Source organism: Rosa chinensis, chromosome 7, assembly GCF_002994745.2.
Source record: "Rosa chinensis cultivar Old Blush chromosome 7, RchiOBHm-V2, whole genome shotgun sequence".
NCBI classification, from domain to species: domain Eukaryota; kingdom Viridiplantae; phylum Streptophyta; class Magnoliopsida; order Rosales; family Rosaceae; genus Rosa; species Rosa chinensis.
Window position 1 is genome coordinate 17,653,483 of NC_037094.1, and position 26,980 is coordinate 17,680,462.

At 38.6% G+C, this 26,980-nt stretch overlaps 1 long non-coding RNA gene and 1 pseudogene across 1 annotated transcript; one reads left to right on the top strand and one right to left on the bottom strand.

Moving 5' to 3' along the window:
* Positions 1 to 4,470: 4,470 nt before the first annotated feature.
* Positions 4,471 to 5,605, bottom strand: LOC112180664. The gene is made up of 3 exons (XR_002928395.2): positions 5,461 to 5,605; positions 4,742 to 4,797; positions 4,471 to 4,614 (listed from the first exon to the last, which is right to left on the bottom strand). It is a non-coding gene; the product is annotated as an uncharacterized LOC112180664 (long non-coding RNA).
* A 190-nt stretch (positions 5,606 to 5,795) lies between these two features.
* Positions 5,796 to 26,293, top strand: LOC112177512 (annotated as a pseudogene).
* Positions 26,294 to 26,980: the final 687 nt, after the last annotated feature.

The following is a 26,980-nucleotide window of genomic DNA, read 5'->3' on the forward strand; positions in this document are numbered from 1 at the left end:
CCTATTCGATCACCGCTACTTGACTCCCATAAGGACTCGCTTTCCTTATGGATCATGGAATGGGTGAAGTTGTAATCCAAACCCAAGTAGGCTTATTTTTGGGCCGCATGTAGCCACGCTATGATAAATCCCCTAAGCGATCTTGCCAAAAATACTTTTGGGCTCAAACACAACTAAAACAATAAAACAATGGCACCTAGTCACAATATTATATTAATTTTTGAATCTTTTTATTACCTTAAACTTGATGAGACTTCTGTATTTAAAATGATCTCTCTACTGTAAAGTCCCAATTCAAGATCACTGCGAATGCAATATACTTAGGACTGGTGAGAATACGGCTTGTCAATCTTCAATGGGCACTTCTTGATGCATGTTGCCTGTAGACGAATAGGTTTTCAGAACAAAGGGGGTTTAGGGTTTTAAACTCGTAGAGATGTTTTATGTTCAAGGCATAAGGACAACTGGGCCTGAAGTCAGTTTGGGCTTCGGTTAGGAGTCTGAAATTTTTTTTGAAAAGCAAACAAATCGTTAGTTTGAGTCATAACATGTTTGGATTTTTATCCCGACTACTATGAATGGAAGCCAAAATTTTTTTTTGAGAAGAAAGCCAAAATTTAATGTCAAATGCTTCAATAAATTTTAAATTACCGTTAATACCCTCAAAATAAAACAGAATGAATTATAGAAGAAGGAAAATGCTTTGGATCCCAAAATTCTATACAAAAAAAACCATCCCAAATGACATGACATTGACCACATCAGCCCTAATAAACCTCAAAATATTCAAGCTGTCATTTTTTTTTATATATTTAGAATATGTATTAAATTAGTTTATTATTTATCTCTAAGCTATTAAAAAACGGAAGAAGAAAAATGCGGTGAAGTTAACCAATCCACAAGCGAGCAAACTGATGTCTTGATAAAGCCTAAAAAATGCAAAACTCATCCTCCATATATCGCAGCCATGGTGTTCTATTGTTAAAAAAAGAAGAAGTAAATTTGTTGTTCTCTCTTTTAATTTCTTGAACCAATCCAGTGGATTCAAAACAAGTTGGCTAAATTAACTTCTGTATTAATTTGTATCTTTCTTAATCTTTTATTAAGAGCTAACTCACAGTTTTTCATCATAATCCCTTGTGATTATGATTTACAAAGCCAATTTATGCCTTGTGGTTGCTATATTAATAATCATCTTCTTTATTTTGGATTTTCATACGCAAGACCTATTATTTATTCAAATCCTAAATGATTTTTCGTCCCTTGGGTTCCAAATTTTGGTGTAGCATGAGGATGATGATGACAGGTGGTATATGAGAATATCCCTGGTATTTGAAGATCAATTTTTGGGATTGCAGGGAAACATTATTTTTCTCATTTAATATAATATTAAATAATTGCATATATAATGGAAACTATATAAATGAAAATTAATTTACATAATTACATGTTGGAAATAACTATAAATGAGGTGGCAATGCCACATCATTTGAGATTGAAATTTGGTATAATATTTTGGTGCCTCTAGCACTACTCATAGAAGAAAGGTTATTGAGAACAATAGCTGGGGCCTACTTTTGGCTTTGGGTTGGAGAGGAGTCAGGATCAGTGAAAGAAAATAAAAAAAAGGGAAAACATCACAAATGGTGTATGAACTTTAGGCATTTCTACACTTTGGTATACCAACTTTCATAACCATCAGAATTGTGTATCAAGTTTGCTCCAATCTTTCATTTTGGTGTACGCCGTTAAATTTTCCGTTATCTTTACAAAAAAAAACTGACAAAGCTAAAGGAAAGATAAAGGAAATTTTTTTTTTTTTTGCAAAGATAACGGAAAATTTAACGACGTACACCAAAATGAAAGATTGGAGCAAACTTGATACACCATTCTGATAGTTATGAAAGTTGGTACACCAAAATGTAGAAATGCCTAAAGTTCATACACCATTTGTGAAGATATCCCTAAAAAAAACATGTTCAAAAGTGAAAACTGAAAAGTACCCATATAGTTGGAATCTCATGCCCAACTGCTCAACTCCTAAGCTTTCCTAGTTACCACTCATTTCCCATCAATCGTCTTGCTAGGACATTTTTCCAAGTATCAAATTGGCTGCCTTCCTCGACGGAAAGAAGAACACTTGCACTCTTGAAAAATCCAGAGAGGCTTTCAATGCCACCAAGGTACATTTATACATTTGTCATCACACTTCCCATATTTGTTACGGATTTTAAGTGAGCTAAGTTGTAGACTTGTATGAAAACGTTTATAGAAAACCAAAAGAACACAAAAAGTTGGGAAACTGGAGTTCAACATGTTGAGAATATATATATACATCCCACATGGGAAAAATGGGACATTGCCTATGAGTTTATAAGGGTTTAGGACACTCCATCCATTTCCAATTGGTTTTGGATGTGAACCTCAGATTACTTTATCATGGTATCAGAGCGGGTTACCCACGTGTGCATGCCTCACGGCCACACTGGCTCCACGTCACCCAAGTTGTCCACGTGTACGGCTTGAAAATTTGCCACACGTGTAGGGGCGTGTTGAGAATATATATCTACATCCCACATGGGAAAAATGGGACCTTGCCTATGGGTTTATAAGGGTTTGGGTCACTCCATCCATTGCAATTGGTTTTGGATGTGAACCTCAGATTACTTTATCACAACATGGGGGTTTGTCTTAGAAACATAGGAAATTTATGGGTTGTTGATGATGGTGTAAGAAGCAGTGGAAGATAAATTTGGGTTTGTTTAAGAATCAAACGGTCATGTTGAATTGCTTTATTTACTTTATCTGGGGCTTGAAATACTAGGATTGGATGCTGATGATCATCATCAGTTTTCATAACCTTGCTCTGGTATGTCCTTTTTTATTGTCACTATTTCTTTGTAGTTCATATTTGCTCTTGGAAATGTACTTGTGTAGTCCTTGTATTATTGATCTTCTCTTGTGTCGCTATAACTTTTTGTACTTGATGAATGGTCAAATGTGTTTCAAATTCTGTTAGTCCCCGTTTGGAATTGAAATTTGGATTTGGATTTTGATTTCAAATCTTATGTACTTCAAATCTAAGTAATTGAAATCCTAAAATTTCAAATTCATCTGTTTGGGTAACAATTGAATCATGAGGATTTGAATTTAAGAATTCAAAACTAATGAAGAAAGCTACTTATGTGATACTAATTTAATGAAGGAAGATTTTCTTTAGCATTTAATTTCTATGGAGATAATTGTCATGCTCCATATTTCCAAAAGCAATATAAATCCGAATACGTGTTCCATCTCATATCCTTAATTATACAAATCCGAAGTGTTTCATCTAATATTCTAAAATATATATATATATATATATATATATATATATATATATTAATAGGTGTTTCATCTCCATAATTTCTTCTCATGCGAATCCAAATTGCCATGCTCACTCTCTATTCCTTGGTTGCCCTGAAAACAATCAACAAAGAATACTGTATGACCATTAACAATATATTTTTGTTATAAAACATATATCATATATCAAAGACCCAACAAATATGAACTGTTCAGACAATGCAAGCAAAACGAATTACTTTCTACACTTGATATGCCTAACAATGCACACATTTTGGGCTCAAAATAGAATCCGACATTCAAAGTAACCCTCCAAAAATAGCAAAAAGCTTTAAACTTCTCCTTGTCCAGGAAAAAAAAAGTCAGCACCTGCTTCTTGAGTAATTTTTAACTCGTTCATCTGATATTTCGGAAAGACATCTTACTTTGGTCGCCCTCTGTAGGGGTACAAAGTATCAGAAACACTTTCTTTCATGTAGTTCCCAACTTTACCCATGTTCTTCCAAACCCCGGATGCGACAAGATCTGCATTTCTTGAAAACCTACACAATTATCGACAACGTTAGGAAACGCCAGATAACCCTTACACATCAGGTATATATTTTCAGAGAGAATAAGACTTAATGAGTTGGAATACTTAAATTATATGCTTCCCTGGTCAAGAGATCACTCCCTGCAGATTGCATGGGTTTAGGTCTCTGAGGTTGACGGACTTCGCGAGCATCTACAAGATCAAAACAAAATCACAAGGGATGATTAGATAGGCGGAAATGGCTACTTAACTTCAAAACCACACTAAACTCAGGACACAACTATAACTCAATTCTAGACACCAAATATTATAGTTCCTGCATCTTAACCAATCTGAAAGAAATTCAAAGAATGATTAAGCATATGAAAGAATGATTAACCTACCTGAAAGAATGCTTGTATGTGACTAACATACAAGCATATCGTAAACAGAGAATGACTATAAAGTAGACATACTTCTTTTATTGATGATTGATCCATTGAACCAAGATCAATAATAAAGAATGATTAAGCATTCAAGATGATGCTTCCTGGAATCAACATGCTTCCAAAGCATGTACTGACAAGAATGATTACGTAAACAGGAGACTACCTGCACCCCACGGTCTACCATCAACTCTAGCAAGTTCTGCACGAAGTTTCTCAACTTCACGAGCCATAGAAACTAGGTTATTCTCCATTGCCTGTCTCTGTTCCATAAGCTCAATATTTGCCTTCTTTTCATAATCAATTACACTTCTACAAAACAAAAGTGATACCTTTGTCTATTAAAGGTTGATCTAATACAATTCTGATAGATATATGCGCCAAAAAAGTTGCTTAAAGACAAGGAAATAAAGAAAATCAAAGATATTCAGGTGCATACCTAGCATGCATAAGCTCCTGGTGCAGACCATCAATCTCAGACTTTAGAAAAGGAATCTGTTGATTATCAGATTCGATCATCAAGCTAAATTTCAGTGAATAGGCCTAGCATGAGTTACAAATACCGGAAAGAACAAGAATGAAACCATAGCATAAAGAACCATAATATTACACATTGCTAGCTAAACCATAGATCAGTTCAATCTCTAGTGCTTAATCATTCTTTTCAGTACATGCTTAATTATTCAAAAGTCCAACTAAATCATAGTACATGCTTTGAACCAACCATGCTTACCGGGTCAATCTCAAAGGAAACAAAAGGACACCCATCAGAGAGAGGAGTAATATGAACCCTATGGCAGCTTCGAAACTAATAGACCAACCAAAAACTAAACCACTCTATTTCTAGCTCTGAAAACCCAAGAAAAACAAAAGCACTAGAGATTCCACTATTGAAACATAAGGAACACACAATTAAGTTTCATCACCAATACAGAACACATAGATTTAACGATGTGAAAACTAAGCTCCATCACCAATACAAAACACATAGATTTAACTACTCATTTACTTTTCTCAGCAATCAAGCAAATTACGAATCAAACTCAAACATTCACTATTGAAATCGAGCTGCATATCGTTTAGCCCAACCTTCACTATCACCATGACTGATCAAATTAAGAGATGAACGATCAAATTAAGAGAAGAAAGAAAGACCACCTTCACCAAATCTCACACCGATTGAAGCCCAACCTCTGCGATTCGTAGAGAAGGCAAGAGGAGAGAAAGAGAGCTCCGATATTTTGAAATCGAGCTCCGTTGTTCTGAAAGCGAGAGAGAAAGAGATTTGAAATAACTAGGGTATCCTAGTTATTTAGAATCTCCCCATTTTGTTTAATGAAATCAGTGGGCTGATTTCATCAAATCCAAATCTTCAATGCAAAATTTGTACCAAACGGGCTACTTTGTATTTGGGCTTTCCAACTCCAAATCCACACTCTTAAATTCCTATATCCAAACGGGCCCTTAGTGCTTTCTCCATGAGAATTTTGTAGGAGTTGATGCCTGGAGGTGTGAATTCGCCTATACGTGCTTTCAAATCTGTTGGTGGACAACCTTTTGTGGTTGTTCGGCCAAGGGCTCTCGCTTGTGGGATGTAGATGGGAATGAGTATATTGACTATGTGGGTTCTTGGGGCCCTGCAATAATTGGACATGGAGATGATGAGGTACGTTCTATTCTCTCTTTTCCTACTCTATTCTTTAATTTCAAAGTATATATATATATATATATATATATATATATTTTTTTTTTTTTGACATTGTCAAGGGGAACCCAAAGTATATTGAAACACTTTCTTCTATTGACAATTTTGGTTCTATGATTAGTTCACATTGTCTGAAGAGTAGATTTTGTTTCACCTTGGCCGCTCCTTAGCGACAGAGATAGTTATTTTGTACTCAATTACATTCAGGGACTTGCAGCTTTGGCTGAAACAATGAAGAAGGGAACAAGCTTCGGTGCACCATGTCTTCAAGAAAATGTTATGGCAGAAATGATGATCTCAGCTGTTCCAAGCATAGAAATGGTTCGATTTGTCAACTGATCAGGTACTGAAGCATGCCTGAGTGTGCTACGCCTGGCTCGTGGGAAGATTATTAAGTTTGAGGGTTGTTACCATGGTCGTGCCGATTCATTTCTTGTGAAGGCTGGTAGTGGAGTTGCCACATTAGGACTCCCAGACTCACCAGGAGTTCCTAAGGCAGCCACTGTGGATACTCTTAACTGTTGGAAAAATTAAAAGGAAATACTGCTGCAATTATAATCTAATATAACAAATCACGTAGAAGAACAAATAGAAAGTTAAGACAAACCTTTTTCTAATACTAATCGAGGCTAGAACTTAGTTCTATTTTCTTAAGACGAAATTGCCTCTCTCGTCAGTGCTTGAAGGGTAATTGGAATTGTCAAACATCTCCCAGGAATTCAACAATCAATTTTTTTCTAGAATAAGCATTGCAATCTAGAAAACGGAAGAACACAAATTGTGTGGTACTCTCTTATATGCTAGAATGAATTTAGAAGAAACTTTTGATGTAAAGGAATTCCAAGATGAATTGATTATTTTTTTTCCAGAAAGATGGAATTGATGCTTGTTTTATATGAGTCAAAATATATATATATATATATATATATATATATATATATTTGTGGAAGAACATGTTTACTGATTTAAAGGCATTAGTTGCATTGTTTCAAAATGAAACATTGTCCTAATTCAGTAGGACTCTTTGAACAGATATATTGTAACTTCCTAATGACAGTTACAAGGTATTTAACTTCCTATAATTTCCATTCAAATAAAATTAAATATTTAAATTTCTAACAATCTGGTGCTGCTGAAATAGCCTTACAATTTAACCCTGCAAAATGTAGTTGTCAGTATAGGGTACACCTACACAAAAAGGTCAATTAACAAATAAAAGAATAAAATGGGGGTTTTGAAATTTGGTTACTAATCTACTTAAAATAAGAACGAAACAAATAAAACTATCTACAATGATCGACTTCCCTAACCTAGACCACTACCACTTGGAAATTACTAAGTGTAAAAACAGAAAATCCATTTCAACATGCTACAAAAACGTGCCCATCTTAAATGCTAGATAAGAGCCCAAATGAAAAGCTGTCACGGTCTAATCCATTTATTTGATCCGTTCTTCGAAACAACTCACACGTGCAAATTAACCATTACACATATAAATTAACACGTAATTTCCAGAATCGTTTAATCATTAAAGCATGATTTTTCCCACTCTTTAAAACTAATTACTACTTGTTTAACTCAGCGTCTTAACAAATAATAATTACTCTTGACAAATTAAGCAAACACACAAGAATTCTCAGTGTGATTCTAGCATGCAAACTTATTAACCTAACTCTGAAAATTACATAAACACGTAAAATGGCACAAGATTGTAACATGCATGATCAAAGAATTCTCGAAATTAACTCAATAATAAACTAAAAATCTCAAAAATATTAATAAAAATATTCTGAAAATTTCATGTCTCCAATTACACAACTCGCAAATCCAAACACACAAAACCGAAACAAAAATTATAAGTAGAGTCATAGTTACACTTTGAAGCTTTCCTCATCGGCTTAGCAATAAGGTGATGAACTCATCTCTGCTATGGTGGTGGAGCGTCCTTAACTCAGCGCCTAAGAACTTCATAGATTGATGGAAGGATGGTGGTCACGGTCTTGTATGTGATGGAGGTTTGAGGAGTGAATTGGGCAGAGTTATGGAATAGTTTTTTGGCCAAGAAGTGATACTCTTAGTGTTGAGAATGGCTGCTATTTATAGAGGGATCCTCCTCTCTTGTGATGCAATCATGGCCATTCATCTAGAGGTGATTTCTCCTCCAAAATTCCTTGATTTTCTCTTGACAAAGTCATGAAATTTCTCATCTCTTTTCCCTTAATATATTCCCTGGATATCTCTGGAGTTAATCATGCAATGCTCTTTCTTTTCCTTAAATAGTGACCAGATACATCCCTTATTACTCTCCTTTGAATTGCACTAATTTCTTCTTCCAAGGGTGTGCACACAATGAACTCCTATAATCAAGAAAAATCAGAATTTAATTAAAGTTATAATCAATAGGAAATAAGATCATTATGATAAATATTGAATAAAAACTCCCCTTTTATCTCCCCTTGAATTTCTCTTGATTTATGCAAGTCTTTTTATCCTTCAAGTTCCTTGATTTCATCACTAAAGAGTTCTCAATGGGATGGACTCTCTTTAAAACAAAAAAAATCAGAAATAGAAAAGTTCAAAAGAAGAAAGTTCCTTAAAACAAAATAGGAAATATTTCCTAAAATGAAAGAGGAAAGTTTTTAAAATGACTTATCCTTTATTTACACTCATTTCTGCTATTTTTCTCCCATTTTCGACTTTGAAGTACCTAAAAACATAAACTACGTTATAATTGGTAATTTTAAGAGAATAACTTAGCTAAATGAGGGAAAATACATATTAAAAACGTCATACTTTGTGCTCCTATCACAATCCCCCACATGAATGGAAATTGATAAATGAAATTTAAATGTGTAATGCAGATGCCAAAGGGAGTACAATTGGTAAGATATCATATCAAGATAGGTAGCTTTTGGCCTTGAACCTTCCCTAGTGATGTACTATCGAGTTTACTAGCTAAATAGTGAATGCATTGTCTTGAACTATTCACCTGTTCATGTAAACTAAGACAATAGTAATCGCATAATATCTTTCCAAACACATTTGGTTATACGGTTGTGTCCTTCCGGCCATGGACAATACCCAGTATTCATTAGTTCTTTAGAGAATCCAGCCTCAAAGATCCTCATAGAAACGGCCTCATTTCAAACTAATATAGGTGACTTTCTTTTTGATGAGTATCTTGCTATACTCAACTAAGCTTCCAAGTTGTGGAAGTCATTAAAACAAATATCCTACCACGATGCAAGCAACACTATCTCATCGGATTTAGGAGTGAGTAGGAGAAGTATCTCCTCAGTGTTATGACCCACACACAATTTAGTTGTCCCTTTGAACCTAGATCTTGGGATCTCCAATCAACTAGGTTGGGTGTCCATCATGATGACTTTTAATTATAGGCTTTAATCTCATTCCTTTCAATGATCAATCTACTTCTCTAGTCAAACTTTTAATAAATTTGGATCCACTCGGTTGACATGTTTTTGAGAGTAGAGAATATTGATAATTAACTTTCAAACCCCCACATTTCACTCATACTTTGGGTAGATTGGTTACTGATGTGTATAATTCTTGTACCTTCTGTCCAGATTACTTTGATTGTTTCTATCTACTTTCAATCAATTTTGATTTCTATTAGGTTTTGGCCAGAAACCTTGACATTAATCAAATTGAATTCATTGGTACACAATCAATCCTTATTAACTAATCTATTATTAGTTAATCAACATATCAAATTTTATACATACTTGAATTTCAATCTTATTGAACTTTCCAAGTGCAACTACGTGTACTGAAGAAAGAATAACATTATCTTTCTTTATTCAATTGCACTTCAACATTTAATCACATTGAAATTCTTGTTGACTAATCCTTTATCAACTAATAAATATTGCTTGAATTTCGATAGGATACATATTTCAATCTTATTGAAAATCTATTTTTCATGTATTTCAATCCCATTGAAATCCCAAGTATACATTCCATGTACCTTATGTTTCTCTTTTAAGCTAATGGTTCCATCATTTTCCATGACTAAGAATCCACGAAGAGAAACATCTCTACCATGACATCGTCCCTGTTTAGGGTTGTCCTGCCCCCCCCCCCCCCCAGTTAGAAACATGAAGTCCCATGACCACCTTGCATCACGTTTGGAGAACACCTGTTGCCTCAATGAGGTTGAGAACGAGGTGTCGTTGCTTGGTGCCTTGATCACAGATGTGGTACCCAATATTGCAGGCATAAAAGGCTCCTTACGTACTTCCTGGAAAGATATTGGCAATTTCAAAATTGCACACTTACACCGCAACATTTTCTCCATCAAAGTATCACCTGAGGGGGAGACTTTACTCCTAGAGGGTGGTCCATGGCATGTTGACAATATGAGGTTCAATGTGGTCCGTTGGCTTACCTAACAATCAGTGATGTGCACTTCCATATGGTATGGTACTAGGTCCAGATTTCTGGCCTGACCAGAGTAAAGATGAACTCAAAGAATGCCATGATGATTGGCTCAGAAATAGGGAAAGTTTTAGAAGTTGAAGACCCAGTTAAGGTGGACGCCACCCTCAGAGGCGGCCTTAGGGTTAAGGTATGCTACTGGATTCAAGGAACCCTTTTCCCACATGATTCTGGCTCCCTCTAAATGGGTACACAAGTATTAGTGTCGATTATGCTTACGAGGGGCTCTGTGATTTTTGCTACAAGTGCGGAAAACTAGGGCACCACCTTGACGTCTGCAAGAATTACCGGCTGATTAACCCGGAAGATGGTGAGCCCGAAAACATCTGGTACAGACCATGGATGAAGAGAAAATCTCTAACAACTCGGCAGCAGTCCTGGCTTGACCGTCAGGCAAGAGTTCATCGGAAAAAGCCAAAAGCGAAGAGGTTCACGGACTGGCTGAATGAGTCCCCATATGGAGCACAGGCTGGCCCTAGTCGTCAGCATCATGATGCAAGCCCTGAGACAATGAGGAACCAGGTTGGAAGGCAAATCCCCTGATTTCCGAGCCGGACGATGAGGGCTCCTCACCACATATTTCAAATCCCTCTGACTTGCCCGTGATGCACCTCTCCTCAAGTTACTCTCAAACCTCTGTCCTTCTTGAGAACTATGCTGCTGGGTCCAAGGTAACCCCTTTCCCTAGCCCCCATTGGCTGAAGCTTGCTATCACCACTTCTAAGACACATAAACAGTGGACAAAAAAGACCTTCTGTTCAAACTCGAGTAATTGCTTACCTCCAACCTAGCCCATTTCACCAATCCTTTCTCTCAAGCCAGATCCACTAAATACTTTGCCTCCAGCCCAGTTGGCAATTTCCAACTTACTTCCGAGGTCCAATCCACCCCAAAATACTCTTGCTCCAAATAGCTCGAATTCTATTGTCCTATCCCGTGACCCGGTGAAGGGTAAAGCCCCAAGTTACTACCTAAACTCGATTGAGAAGAAGAAACCTCTTGGAGACTCACACTTACAATCCTTTCCGGATCCCTAAAGTCAAAGCTGAGTCTTATCTGCCCCCACCCTCAATCCACGTCCCTAACCTTCAGCTCCTCACCACCCAGAACGTCTTCAACGAAACATTCACACTCTCAAGTCATCCTAAACCCCAGCTTAAGACACTAAAAAACTAGACTTATTTCCCCACCATTCCAATCTATCTCAGAAGAGGAAATCTTTGCCAACTTTATCCTTGTCCCAGCCCATTGTTTTGAGAATCCACACTGGAAAAGAGGTCCACCACGTGGCAGAGGTAGGGGAACAAGAGGTGGTAGGTCAAATGGTGCTTCTCCTGGAGGAGGAAGAGGTGATTCGGGTAGTGGTAGAGGCCCAGGAAGGAGGAGGTACAAATGTTTCCCAAGCACAGAGCTTAATTTGGGTGAGTTTCAGGAAATTACTGTTGAGATCCTTGAGGACTCTTCAGAGGTGGGTGTGGAGGCCCCTTGTTCAACTCTAGAAAGGGAGGATGATTCCCAAAACCATGGCGGTGGTGGCTGGCCGACAGCCACACGGTCCCAATGAGTCAATTCTTATCCTAGAACTGTCAAGGTCTGGGACGAGCCTTGACAGTCCAGAAACTGGGGGAGCTTATTCGCTCCCATTCCCGGTCCATGGTGTTCCTTTGTGAATCGAAGCAATCCAGCTTCAGAGTGAATAATTTGCATAGGCAATTGAAGTATTTCAAGGGTATTACAATTGATCCCTCAATTAATTCAGCGGGAGGCGTGGCTCTTTGGTGGAGACTGGAAGTGGATGTGAAGGTTCTTTACAAGGACAAGAACATTATTGACACTCTAATCAGTGCCACAAATTTGAATGCTTCCATCAAAGTCACTTGGTTTTACATCCCCCCGTATCAGGAAGATAAGTTTTCTTTTTGGTCCTCCCTTAATTGCATCTCTGTTTCTCCTAATACCCCCCTGGATCTGTTTAGGGGATTTTAATGAAATTGTTTCTAATGATGAAAAAGAAGGGGGTGTTCCATGGCACTGGAACATGGTGCGTTTCTTGAAGGATTTCATGGACAGAAATGCTTTGTTTGATCTCAATTTTTGTGGTCCCAAACTGACTTGGGAAAACAGGAGAGATAATGCTGAAGAAGTTATTCGGGAAAGGCTCGACCGGGTGATTGGAAATGCTACCTAGCTGAGTTCTTGGCCCAACACCCTGGTCCATCATGAACCAAGAATCGGTTCCGATCACTGCCCTATGATCGTTTATGCCCAGCCTCGTATTAAGAGAGGCCCCAAGATTTTCCGGTTTGAGGTAGCTTGGGCGGATGACCCGGAGTGTGAGGAAGTCTTAAAAAGCCACTGGTTGTCACCCTGAGGTTGATCTTCTCTTCCTCTAGGACAATAACCTAAGGGCTTGCAGGTCCTGATTGAGGCAGTGTAACCAGTGGCGGAACTAGAGAGTTCCATTTGGGGGGCCAAACAATTATGAAAAATGTTATGGGGGAGCCAATCTCATAGTTCTTGTCTAAATTACATGTGCCCATGTGTGCAATTGAAAATTTGGGGGGGGGGGGGGCAGGGCCACCACCGGCCCCTTAATAGTTCCGCCACTGAGTGTAACAAATCCAAATACCCTAACAGTAGGGCTGTTATTGAGGCTCTGAACTGGGAGCTCAGATGTATCCAAGAGGGAGAAGTGTCCACTGCATCTAAATTGGGGGAGAGTGAGATTCTGACTGATTTAGAGGTTGCCTGGAAGTTAGAAGAGAGCTTTTGGAAGCAGAGATCTAGAATTAGCTGGTTACTGGAGGGGGACAGAAACACAATGTTTTTCCATCTCACTACCCTCAACAGAAGACAAAGAAATAGAATTAGTAGTCTCTGCCTAAACGAGAACCTTTGGATTAGTGAAGAGCCTCTGATTACCGGGGCATTCACCAACTTTTTTGAAGGCCTTTACTCTTCTTCAAGTCTGAGGAGCTGGGGTGATTCCCTTGAAAAAATTGAGTGCTTAGTCTCTCTTGAGCAGAACTCGGCTCTTACTATGCCATTCTCACTGGAGGAAATTCATCGAGCGGTGAAACAGTTGGGAAACCTCAAAGCCCCAGGGCCAGATGGCTTCCCAGGCCTTGTCTACAGTCAATACTGGAACTTGGTGAGAGATAACATAAATCTTGTTGTCTCTCAGTTCCAAAATGGTAGTGCTTTTGTTGAGATCCTAAACCAGACAAATATCGTATTGATCCCCAAAATCCCACTTCCAGATATTGTCAGCCAGTTCCGTCCCATTAGCCTCTGTAGCAGCTCTATAAAAATCCTTTGAAAGCTCCTAGATAACAGAATCAAGCCTATTCTTTCCTTGGTCATCTCGGATCATCAAAATGCTTTTGTCCCTAGAAGGCAAATTCAGGACAACCTTATCCTTGCCCATGAAGCTTACCATTATATGAAATTAAAGAACTCCAAGTTGGAGCATGAGCTTGCGTTGAAGCTCGACATGAACAAAGCCTAAGATCTAGTTGAATGGGACTTCCTTAAGGCATCTTTGCTCAAGTTCCGTTTTAACACGTCTTGGGTGAATTTGGTGATGAAACTGGTATCCTCTGTTTCTTTCTCTCTAGTGATTAATGGCTAGCTTGGAAAGACTTTCACACCATCTCGTGGTTTGCGGCAAGGGGATCCCCTCTCCCCCTATCTCTTCCTCATTATAGGGGAAGTTCTCCCAAGGAATATCTCGGCTACTATCGCCTCTTCCTAGCTACATGGTTTGAAGCTTAGTAAGAATTGCCCAGGTTTATCTCACTTATTCTTCGCAGACGATGCGTTATTTTTCTTGAAAGCTATTGTTTCGAACTGCCGGGCCCTTTGTTCAATTATTGGTTCTTATTGTGTAGCTTCTGGGCAATCCGTTAATTTTGAGAAATCTTCCATAATTTTCTCTTCCAATACTCCTCTTGCCTCAAAACGGGAAATTGTTGATGTCTTTAATGTTCCAAGCACCGATGATCCGGGAGTTTATCTTGGTCTCCCAACCATTTGGGGGAGCTCGAAACGGAAAGCTCTTGCTTATATTAGAGAAAGGATTAAGCAGAAGCTGGAGGGCTGGAAAGCTAACATCCTCTCCCAGGCCGGTAGAGAAATCTTGATTAAATCTGTGACAATGGCTGTGCCAGCCTATCCGATGTCGGTCTTCCTCTTGCCCAATACTTTGTACAAGGCTATTAATTCAAATATATCCAACTTTTGGTGGGGCTTCTCGGGTAATAAAGAAAAAATCTACTAGAAGGCATGGGATACTTTGTGTAAGAGAAAATCTGAGGGAGACCTGGGCTTTAAAGACCTGCGAGATTATAACATAGACTTGTTAGCCAAGCAATGTTGGTGACTGGTCAAGAACCCCAATTCACTCTGGTGTAGGGTCCTTATGGCAAGGTATTTTGAAAATTCATGTTTCTTGAAGGCCAAAAAGGGTTCCAGACCTTCTTGGATCTGGAATAGTCTCTTAGAGGGAAGAGACACAATCACAAGTAATGCGTTTTGGCAGGTGAGGAGTGGGAGGAACATTGATGTTTGGAAAGATAGGTAGGTGCCAAATAAAAATGGAGGCCTGATTGTACCAACCATTACCTCAAACAGGTTTACTCCTCTTGTGGTGGCTGAGGTTATTGGTGAGAATAGGACTTGGTGCATCGATCACCTCGTTCCGTTATTGAAGGAGTCTGACATCCAAGCAATTAAGGCCATTCCAATTGGGGAAGCAAATGAAGAGGATGTCCTGGTCTAGCCCCTATCCAAGAATGGTTGTTACTCTGTGAAGAGTGGCTATCATAAGCTTCACTAGGCAAAAAGGCACCAACTCAAGGAAAAACCTTCAACTTCTCACCAAGTCAATCATAACATATGGACAATTTTTTGGAAGTCAAATGTGTTGCCAAAGATCTCAAACTTCCTGTGGAAAGCTATTGCCAATGCCCTTCCAACTGGTTGGAACCTTTATAAGAGGAAGATGCTCCAAAATCCGATGTGTAGCATATGTGAGGAGCTTCCGGAAACGATTGAACATTGTCTCCTTCTTTGTCCTTGGGCGGCTGCTGTGTGGTTTGGCAGCCTTACGGGATACAGCCCAAATAAACAGAACATCACCACTTTGGAAGATTGGCTTCTGGAAGTTAAAAAAGAATCGAGCTCTCTATGTGATGATCAATCCTATATGCTCCACCTTATCTTCTGTCAACTTTGAGAAATTTGGAAGCATAGGTGTGACATTGTAATGAGCCATGGCAAGCCCAACCCCTATGGCCACAAATGGAAATATCCGCAGAACCTTCGATGCTTGGAGGCTAGAGGTTGACTCAAAGAAGTGTCCATCCCAAGGTAGCATGAGTCCTACACAGATTGCCAAGTGGTACCCTCCGGACCCCTCTACAACTAAGATTAATGTGGACGGTGTGTGAGAAGCAAGTAACCTGGGAAGTGGAATTGGAGTTATTGTTAGAAACCATAAAGGCCATTCTATAGCACATTCATGGTACGCGCAACTCGGCCATTGAAGTGGAAGCAACAGTTGTAGTGATGGGTTTACAACTAGCTGCCCACTTGAAACTTCAGTAAATCATCATTGAAAGTGATAACTAGGACATCATAGCGGCTTTGGAAAACCCCTCATTTACCCCAAATTGGAGGATCTCTCCGATGCTCATTTTAGTGTCTCATCTCAAGCCCCTCTTCTTCGGGATCAAATGGAACTGGATCCCTCGTGAAGCTAACCATGTAGCTGACGTTGCGGTGAAGCTTGCTAAGTTGAGGTCCTGCTCACAACAGTGGGCTAATAGGCCTCCGATCTCTCTTCTCTCTGTTTTAAAGAGTGATGGCCTCCCAGGGCCCCCTACCGATAATTAACTATGGGCAGTGGTTTTCTTTGCTGCCCTCCCTTTTGTTGTTTCAGTATTTCCGTTATCTCTGTTTCTCTGGTTCACTGGTTGTATCTCCTTGCTTGTCTGCCCTGGTGGCTTAATGAAATTCTCTTATTGACAAAAAAAAATGACATCGTCCCTGTTCATTATTAAATAATTCTTCATATATGGCTCTCATTTGCTTAATTGCTTTCTCCTTTTCTCGTCCTTCACAGACTACCACTTTCTTATCCTTACAGATTGGAATAAGATTGTTGAAGCTATTTCCAGACTTTCAGACCCAAAAAATATTCCCAGACTGAATATTTGTCTTTATTGAAGTACAATTTCCATGTACAGATCGATGAACAAAGATGATCTTTAATCAATAATCATTTGTACTTCGTTATGATAGATAGAAAAGTAAATCTTTAAAGACTAACTTTATTATAATTACTTATTCCATCAATACACTCACACACATACATAGGACATCTTAATCATATGTGGTTCGATCATTTGACGCCAACTTACACATAGTAGTAACAGTACGTTCATATTATATTTTAAAGCATACTCTAATATATTACTTTTGCTGAATTAGATAACCGGACAATCTTCTTCATCCTTAGATCTTGAAGAGGCCATGACTAAGATAACCTTTCCCCACATACATCCAGTTCTTAGTTAACATAAACTTGTCAGCCTCAAACACTGACTTGAAACCATTCTTACTGAGCAATGATCCAGAAACCAAATTTTTTCAAATATTAGGAACATGAAGTACTTCTGTTAGAGTGAGTACCTTTCTAGATGTCAACTTGAGTGTCACATTTCCTTGGCCTTCAACTCTTGAAGTAGAGGAATTTCCCATAAAGAGTTGCTCTCCTTGTTCCACTGCTTCATATGTAGTGAACATCTTCTCAAAACAAATGTGGCGTGTAGCCCCAGTGTCCACCCACCAATCATCACTGCTGGTCATCATGTTTACTTCAGAGATCACAGCTGAAAAATTGATATTAGATATTCCACATAAAGTTTGTCCTCTTCGGCTATATGAACCTCTTTGGCCTTGCCTTTATATTTCTTGTAATTGTTTGTCTTTTGTTTACGGCTGCGACAATCAGAAGCTCTATGCCCAGGCTTGTTGCAATTGAAACATTTTCCTTGAAATTACGATGCTTCTTTGTATTCTCTTGCTCTTTGCCTTTACCAGATTATTTTCTCTTTTTATTCTCTGGTCCATCTTCAACAACATGAGCATTGGCTGCCATGGAATTCATTCAATTTTGTTTGTCAGCAATCCGGTTGTCTTCCTCAACCCTTAGCCTCATAGTCAAACCTTCAAGGTCCATTTCCTTGCACTTATGCTTAAGATAATTCTTAAACCCTTTCCAAGATGGAGATTTTTCAATCACACACCCAACTTGTAAAGCTTTAGTCATATTCATTTTTTCAGCCTGCATCTCATGTAGAATTAATTGGAATTCTTGGAGTTGACTCATGACTGATTTGGAGTCTATCATCTTGTAATCAAGAAAACGCCCAATGATATATTTCTTCTTTCCAGCGTCCTTGGTCTTATATTTCTTGTCAAGAGACTCCCATAAGGCCTTAGCAGTTTTCATTGGACTATAGACATTGTATAATGTATTGTCCAATCCATTGAGGATGTAGTTTTTACACAGAAAATCAAAATGATGCCAAGCATTTGTAACCGCAACAACCTCCATAGATGAGCCACTAGCAGGGGCATCTTCCTTAAAAAATTTTGTCAAACTCAAGGTTGTCAGGTAGAAGAGCATCTTTTGTTGCCACCTCTTGAAGTCTGTCTCATTGAACTTCTCAGGTTTCTCTCCATGTTTAAAGGAGTCTGATATCACTACATATATAGGATTAGCCGCGCTTTTTCCCATATCATCACCAATAACATTTGAATTGTCACCATGTTGTAGTATATATGAAACATGTTGTATTGTTCATAGTATAAAATGTCTATGTCATGTATAAGATAGGTATTTTAGGTATAGTGACTTGTGAGTCAAGCTTTATGCCAATGGGGAACAAGTGTGGCAATCTTCATCATCACAACCACAATATGGAGCTGAAAATGGAGATGCCACAAAATGAGGCTACAAATGGAGATGCCACAAAATGAGGCTACAAATGAAGATACCATCAAGTTGTATCATTATTTACTCCAAATGTATCCCTATAAATACCTCCTTTGAATGAAATGAAATACACACATTACTCTCCATTCTCAGAATCAAATCTCTCCCTCTCAAGTTAATTTATGTTCATTCCAAAGTTATTTTATGTTTGTCCTTAAACACGTTATCAGCACGAGGCTCTAACTCCAGCCTGCTTGTACGCCCCTAAACATCTTGATAGGGACCTCAGATCAAAATCCTTCCTTCAACAAAGTTGTTCGACTCTGTCTCTTCTATCTGACCTCCAAATTTCAGCCTTATTGGAGTGGTTTTGAGACCTGTACATCATTTGAAGTGGGAGATGTTCAACACTCTCGTTCCTGTGCAGATCAGCCTGTTTTCACACCCTGAAACATCTTGTTCAGAACCTCTGATCAAAATACTTTCTGCATAAAAGTTGTTTATCAATGTTTCTTCTATTTGACCTCCAAATTTCAGTCTTATTGGAGTCGTTTTGAGACCTGTACACCATCCGAAGTGGGAGCTATCCAGCACGCTCATTCCTGTGCAGATCAGCCTACTTGCACGCCGAGAAACGTCCTTTTCGGGACATATAATCAAAATCCTTTCTTCATAAAAGTTGTTCATCTATGTCTCATATATCTGATCTCCAAATTTCAGCCATGTTGGAGTCGTTGTGAGACCTGTACACCATTTGAAGTGGGATCTGTTCAGAAGAGAATTTGCTCCGAATTTCAACAAGTAAGTTTTAAAGATTAAAGTTCCTGTTTTTGAGTTTGTATTCCTTTTCTCTTCTTTTCAGAGACTTGTAATAAAAAAGCGGAATTATAGAAATTCACGCTAAACGAACTAAGAGCGTTCGTAATCTATGAACTAAGAGTGTTCATAATAATCGGACTAAGAGCGTCCGCAAAACATCAATTTATGGACTAAAAGTAGAATCGTGGGGATTCACTCTAAATGAACTAAGAGTGTTCGTAAATCAATGAACTAAGAGTGTTCATAATAATCGGACTAAGAGCGTCTGCAAAACATCAATTTATGGACTAAAAGTAGAATCGTGGGGATTCACTCTAAACGAACTAAGAGTGTTCGTAAATCAATGAACTAAGAGTGTTCATAATAATCGGACTAAGAGCGTCTGCAAAACATCAATTTATGGGCTAAAAGTAGAATTGTGGGGATTCACTCTAAACGAACTAAGAGTGTTCGTAAATCAATGAACTAAGAGTGTTCATAATAATCGGACTAAGAGCGTCCGCAAACATCATTGTTTTCATCTAATCCAAATATTCTTGGAAATTGATTTCTTGGTAGCATAGCTCAGAAATCTTATTATTTTAGTTTTCGTGGAAGTTTAAACTCCGAAACCAATATATCTTATCTTCCTATTTTTCAGGATGTCGAATAAACCTAGACTCGACTTTCCAACACTTGACTCAACAGGCTCGGAATACCATGACTGGGTAACCGACGTTGAGAACCATCTCACTACGAGAGGGATATTGCCCATAATATAGGCACCTGACCAGGGCCTTGTGTTCCAACGAACACCCACAAAGCATGCTGCTCAAGTAATTATCTTGATATGACGCCATATGGATAAATCTCTCATATTAGAGTACATGTCGATCAAGGATTCAAGAAACCTATGGGTAGCGCTAGAAAGCGCTTTGGCAATATCCACAATGTGGACAACCTGCACCTCAAATGAAAGGAGGTAACCACAAATGACATGTGTCATCGATATGGATCAATTGAAGCATTGGTTCAAGCAATGCCATGCAAGTACCCAACTAGCTGCAAGCTACAAGGAGTATAGGCAATTGAGAGAGCAAGAAATCAATCTTGCTGAAGATGAAGATATCAATCTTGCTGAAGATGAAGATATCAATCTTGCTGAAGATGAAGATGGTGAAGATATCACTCTCACCACTGAGGACTTCAAAGCTGCAAATAAAGAGCACAAGGATGCTGCAGACTTTGATTAGAATAGTCCTTTTCTATTTTCCAATAAAACGGCAAATGTGCCTTAGTCAACAAATGACAATTGTATTGACTCTTTCTCATGTGGCGTACCCAATGAAGTATGATGTCTAGGAAAGTAATTGAGATCGGGGTATTTAAGCGAGCCTCGCTCCACCAACATCTCTCTACTTCCCTGGTCATATTTCATTAGAATTACCAAACGGATTGGCAATTACAATTTGTATAAGTTTGATTTTATTTTGGAATAGATTTTGGAAACTTTGATGTAATCATTGGCTATTAATAAAGTGTTGCATTTCGAACTTTAAAGATATAAGAGCCAATGGTTTTCATGTGAAAACACATTGTAAGAATGGACAAGAGTTCCTTTGCATCGCCTCTAATAACTACAGACATAAATGAGTATTAGAGAAACTTATGTGTCACTTTAGTGGGTTGCATGCAACCACTATTCGAGTCATTGAATCAAACCATGTCATAAGAGATGACTTATGGGATTCTGACACATATAGGCTTTAGCAAGATCGTTTGGGATATCCAGGTCATGATATGATGTTCCGTATATTAAAGACTTCACGGACATCCATTCCTCAAAAAAAGAAGAAGTACGAACCAAAGATATATTGGTCCGAAGACTTACTTCGTTTTGCAAAGCTTGCTCTTTAGCAAAGATAGGATCGAGACCATCCTATGCAAAGGACACTAAAGAAAATATACCATTCTTACAAAGAATCCAAGGTGATATTTATGGACCTGTTCAACCAACTTGCGGACGTTTGAATATCTCATGATGTTGGTTGACACGCAAACACACTAATCACGTGTTGTGCCATTGTCCATCTATAAAAGCTACTTATGATATACTCATAGCACATATAATATGACAACGGGCTCACTCCCCGGATCATCCTATTTAGTCAAATGTATTTTGACTATGCTAGTGAGTATACATCGAAGATTTTCGATGGTTATTGCAAATGGAGTGATGTTGGATATCACATTCTCATATACACACCTAAATGGTCTTGCGGAAATAACTACGATGGTAGTTAAGACATTGGCAATGCGCACCAATCTCCTTATATCCGCTTGGGGTGATGCAATATCGCATACAACTATGCTAATCCCTCTATGACCTACCGCCACTCAATGTATCCCTGCGTTACAGCTAGTGACTGGATACAAATATTTTGTACTTAAGCACATTTGAGTGAGTCATTTATGTGCCAATGTGAGCCATTTATGTGCCAAATGCGCTGCCACCACGCCTATGGTAGGTCCTTAAAACAAGTGAGTAACTTGGTTGGATTTGAGACTCCAACAAACGTCCGCCACTTAATGCCCTTGCCAGGCGATCTCCTTACCGTTTGATTTACGGATGTCACTTTGATGAGACAGTTTTCCCATCGTTAGGGGGAGATAAGAACTCGAATGTTCAACAGGAACGACAGGAATTGTCGTGGTCTATCCCCACTATGTCTCATCTCGATCTCTATTAAAAGTGACGAGATCACACATTTACTGCAAAAATGCCTGCAAGGAAGGACGTCCCTACAAAGAGGATGTAGCGCCACCCTACACAGAGGTAGGCAAGGCGCCAACGCCATAGAAAGTGGCACTCTAGCGTTATAGGCCATGGCCCCAGCTAGAATGCGTGGGAAGCTCGTGGATTCGAAGGAGACTTTGGCATCCTTGGATCATCGACACTCAACATCCGTCTCATGAGTATCTTCCAGATTATGGTTATTGTTGGGGGACGCCTCAACGTCAGAACCTATTCCTGAGAATATAGAGCTCTATGAAATTACACTAGTGTACATGAGACATGGAAAAGAAACTCCATCATAATTGATGATATAGTTGCGCATTCTGTTGCGCATGAGTTTGTTGAGACCGATGATATCGAACCACACTCCGTTGAAGCATGAATACCAACGTAGAGAAATTTAGCCTAAATGGAAAGATGAGATCCAGATTAAACGAAGAGGAAGGTTTTTGAGCAGTGATGCCAACACCTCCTTACATAAAACCTATTGATTAATGGGTCTTCGTTAGAAAGCGTGTTGAGAAAACGAGATGGCAATCTCGCCTTATGGCACAAGGCTTCTCACAAAACGCACTGGAATTAACTACGATGAGACATATTCTCTCGTAATGGATGACATTACATCCACTACCCTGTCAGTTTGGTAGTTTCCAAAATAACTGAACATGCAGCTTATAAATGTGGTCACTACGTATCTCTATGGGGATGTAGATACGAAATATACATGAAAGTTCATAGTGAAACTTTATTTACCCAAATCAAGTGGCTCTAGGCCACGGAGCGCGTTTACAATAGAGTTGAAACGCTCACTAAAGTGACTACTTGATTGGGAAGGGATATGCCCGCGCGTTTCCATAACAAGTTTCGGATTCTATCGCGGTTTTCATGTTGGACATGATCTTCATTAGAAGCCCTTAAATAGTTAAGGGAAACCGCTGAACACTTGAAATCCGAGTTTGAGATGAAGGATTTTTGGGGGGACACGATTAAGCCTCGGTTTTTTAACTTGAGCACCGTGTTGATAGATGCTTAGGCATTTTGACAAGGTCAAGCCTTCAAGCACCCCATGATCATTCGTAGTCTTGATCCTGAAAATGATCCTCTTCGTCTGAATGGATGATCAGACGAAGATGTGCTAGAGAGGCTGAAATGCCTTACTCAAGTACAATAAAGCGCATTATTGTACTTAACTCAATACACAAGACTAGACATCTCACTTTGCCATGAACTTGTTAGCTAAAGGTATAGCTCTGCGCCAACGCGATACCATTAGATTGGTGTAAAAGATATCTTTCTATAACTTGAGATGTACGATCGATATGGGCTTATTCTATCCCTATAGAAAGATGATGGATTCGGACCCATCACATACTAGAAACGCCGCCAAACGCTGACCTGCGTTTTCTATCTCTACCCCAAAACGACATCAGCGTTTTGGAAGGTTTTGCTGATATTGGGTATCTCTTGGCCCATACAAAGGTCTTCCACCAAACTGGTAAAGTGTTCACCATGGGTAAGATCGCGATATCTTGGAGGTCTACAGAATAGACCTTAGTCGCTATATCTTCGAACAATGTAGAGATTATTGCTCTTCACGAAGAAGATAGTGAATGTATATGGATTGAATCCATAGTTACGCATGTTCGAACAGTTGTGGTTAATTTGAAGTCTACCACAGATGAGCCTACAAGCATTTAGGATAATGCTGCTTATTTTGAACAAATGAAGCAATGCTACATCCAAAGCGACAACACCAAGCATAAAATCAGCAACAACTGACTCTCCTCAAAAGATCAATCAGAGGGAGAGATGTATACATATATGGTCTCGAAACGTGAAGAGTGTGTTGTGCTCTTTTTCCCTTTCGACCGAGGTAATTTTTGTCCCACTGGGTTTTTGTTACTCGGCAAGGTTTTTAATGAGGCAACAAGAGAAACACCACGTTTGGGAGACACAATAAGGAGTCTAATCAACGAGAGTTGAAATCAGGGGGAGTATCCAGAAGCATACTCACTTAACCATCGTGTACTCTTTTTTCTCCTTCGACCAAGGTTGTTTTTTCCCACAGGGTTTTATTACTTGGCAAGGTTTTTAACGAGGCAATTTCGAAGCGCACGACTTAGAAAAATACTATCAACATGAAATATCCAAGGGGGAGTGTTGTAGTATATATGAAACATGTTGTATTGTTCATAGTATAAAATGTCTATGTCATGTATAAGATAGGTATTTTAGGTATAGTGACTTGTGAGTCAAGCTTTATGCCAATGGGGAACAAGTGTGGCAATCTTCATCATCACAACCACAATGTGGAGCTGAAAATGGAGATGCCACAAAATGAGGCTACAAATGGAGATGCCACAAAATGAGGCTACAAATGAAGATACCATCAAGTTGTATCATTATTTACTCCAAATGTATCCCTATAAATACCTCCTTTGAATGAAATGAAATACACACATTACTCTCCATTCTCAGAATCAAATCTCTCTCTCTCAAGTTAATTTATGTTCATTCCAAAGTTATTTTATGTTTGTCCTTAAACACACCATTCATTTTCCTTCAATAGAAGAAAACCCAACTTACTTCATTGCATACAAATAATATGGATATAAAGAAACAGACCAGTAAGTTTAATACCTATATAAATTCGCACTTACCAGAAGCTATCGCAACTAGTTTAGAGTGACATAAATCATTTTCTTAAATTATAGCAATATGATATAAGCAATAGAAAATTTTGTCTTAAGATTGTTGGAAAAATTAAAAGGAAATATTGCTGCAATTATAATCTGATATATCAAATCACGTAGAAGAACAAATAGAAAGTTAAGACAAACCTTTTTCTGATACTAATCGAGGTTAGAACTTGGTTCTATTTCCTTAAGACGAAATTGCCTCCCTCGTCGGTGCTTGAAGGGTAATTGGAATTGGCAAATGTCTCCTAGAAATTCAACAATCAGCTTTTTCCAGAAGAAGCACTGCAATCTAGAAAACGAACGAACACAAATTGTGTGGTACTCTCTTATATGCTAGAATGATTTTAGAAGAAACTTTTTATGTAAAGGAATTCCAAGATGAATTGATTTTTTTTTTCTTCAGAAAGATTGAATTGAAGCTTGTTTTATATGAGTCAAAATATATGTTCGTGAAAGTATGTGTACGTGAAAGTATGTGTACGTGTACTGATTTAAAGGCATCAATTGCATTGTTTCATTCATTTTGATTGTCCTAGTTCAGTAGGACTCTTTCAACAGATATATTGTAACTTTCTAATGACAATTACAAGATATTTAACTTCCTATAATTTCCATTCAAATAAAATTAAATATTTAATAAATAAATATTTAAATTTCTAACACTAACAGCCCCCTGCAATGACTTGTTGGCTGTGGAAGCTCTCTTTCAAAGTAACAAAGGAAAATTTGCTGCAATCGTCCTTGAACCTGTTGTTGGGAACTCTGGTTTTATTCCCCCTAAACCCCATTTCCGTAATGGTCTGGGCAAAATCTCCACAGAACACGGTGCTTTCCTCATTTATGATGAAGTGATGACTGGCTTCCGCTTGTCTTATGCATGGTGGAGCACAGGAGTATTTTGGCATTACTCCTGATCTAACAACACTCGGCAAGATCATTGGTGGCGGTCTGCCAATTGGTGCATATGGCGGAAGGAGGGAGATAATGGAAATGGTAGCACCAGCAGGTCCAGTGTACCAAGCCGGGACCTTCTGCGGCAACCCATTGTCAATGGCTGCAGGGATTCAGACTCTTAAGAGGTTAAAGGAGCCAGGAAGTTGCGAACACCTGAATAGGATTACAAGTGAACTAATTCAAGGTATCATAGATGCCGGGAAGAGGGCTGGGCATGAAATCTGCGGTGGATGCATAAGTGGGATCTTGGGTTTTTCTTCACTGAAGGGCCTGTTTACAATTTTGACGATGCAAAAGGGAGTGACAGTGCAAAGTACGGGAGGTTTCATACGGGAATGCTGGAGGAAGGTGTATACTTTGCTCCTTCACAGTTTGAGGCCGGGCTTACAAGCATGGTACATACTCCCGAAGACATCCGAATCACAATAGCTGCTGCAGAGAAAGTTTTTAGGCAGACTTAGAGTATTAAGTTGTTTCTCTATACTAATTTGTGGTTTCATATACTGTTTTCCTTATATTTTGCTTCTTGCTGGATTGTGAAATATGTCTATTTTTCTTTTGTTTAAGTTCTTGTACTCTTGTAATCTATGAGTGTGGTATGTGATCATAAAGCTAGTAATTGTCTCCTTTGAGTTTAAATGTGGATCTCTGCAGCAGTTCATTGGACAAGACATTGACAAAGAGCCAAGAAATAATGGGGGAGATGAAAAACAAGCAATCTGTGATGGCACGCTGAAAAGGTTAAAGCCAAGATGAAGCTCCATGCTTTGTGTATCTGAATTTTATAGTTCTCAAGAAACTAAACCAAACCTGATTAGGCATGTCAACACTCAGAAATTCTCAAGAAACCACTAACTAGTGAGCCACAAGATCGAATATTAAAGATTCCAATTGGAGCAATTTGGGATACTCACAAGTCACAACCATATGCAAATCATATACTGGCATCAATTAACTGCACACACAGGGCGGAGTCATAGTTCCACTTTAATCTCCATCTTGTAGTGAACAAGACCAGCATCAAAATACCTCATAAACAAGAGGAAATCTGTTCCTTTTATGTTCTTATTAATCTTCAGACTTTCAGAGTAACTAGTGAGCCACTAAGTAACACATATATGTGAAGAGTTCAAAGAAACTGTGTATGCTAAAAGAAGCGTAACAGGAACCATAAAAAAATTAACTTCATGCTAAAAGTCCGTCAAAGACACTGAACTTTACTATTTGAGTATTTGTAGCAAAATGATTCAATCCGAGTCGGATGA